Source organism: Octopus bimaculoides, chromosome 24 (assembly GCF_001194135.2).
Source record: "Octopus bimaculoides isolate UCB-OBI-ISO-001 chromosome 24, ASM119413v2, whole genome shotgun sequence".
NCBI lineage: Eukaryota > Metazoa > Mollusca > Cephalopoda > Octopoda > Octopodidae > Octopus > Octopus bimaculoides.
In genome coordinates, this window is record NC_069004.1 from 30,983,040 (window position 1) to 30,984,063 (window position 1,024).

The following is a 1,024-nucleotide window of genomic DNA, read 5'->3' on the forward strand; positions in this document are numbered from 1 at the left end:
ACAAGTCCCACCAACGAAATCTATTTTTCTCAACGATATGTCTAATCTTTTGGATAGTTATAGACAAACGGCCAGAGGGAAAAAGAAAATTACAATCAGTGACTATGCGAGACAACTTCACTCTGCTCTCTCACCGTCACTAGCTCAGCTCATTTTCTTCTTACAACAGCACTCCATCTCTATCTGTAATTACTTCTACACAATGACGAGAACACAAACACAAACTACACAAGGAAAATCTTCGACATCCATCTTTACTCTGCATGCTTTACGATTTTATCACCTGCCCGTCGAGGCAAGGCATTTTTACAATGTAACGGTAAAATAAATATTTTCTTTACAAATTCAATCATCGTTCTTTCATCTTTACATAATGGCAATCAATGAAGAACCAATCCTTATAAACTGATTACGACTCCGACGTTCCATACTAATGTTTACAAATTAATTCCAACCGTTGCAAAAAACTAAATTCCAACCGTTACATGTGTGGTGTGGTGGGGTTAATAGGAAGGATTATCAAAACTGAAACTCAGGGTTTCAGCGCGAGTGGCATGAAACTTGTGTCGCGAGACAAACTCTCGGTTTCAGTTTTAATATAAAGATAAAAAGATAGAGCGACGAGCTGGCAGAATCGTTAGCACGCGGGACAAAATGCTTCTCGGTATTTCGTCTGCCATTATGTTCTGAGTTCAAATTCCGCCGAGGTCGACTTTGCCTTTCATCCTTTCGGGGTCGATAAATTAAGTACCAGTTACGTACTGGGGTCGATATAATCGACTTAATCCGTTTGTCTGTCCTTGTTTGTCCCCTCTTTGTGTAGCCCCTTGTGGGCAGTAAAGAAATAGGTATTTCGTCTGCGTGAGATTACTGGTCGGACGTGTTATTACTCGCTGCGATTTTTTTGAGTATAACGCCACTATTGTTTGGTGGACGTTGCTGAGATGGAGAAAATGAAGACGTATGCAGCAGCGACAAGGAGTCGAGCCTCCGTCGTCCCAGGCCTGCTGAAGCAATGTGAAAT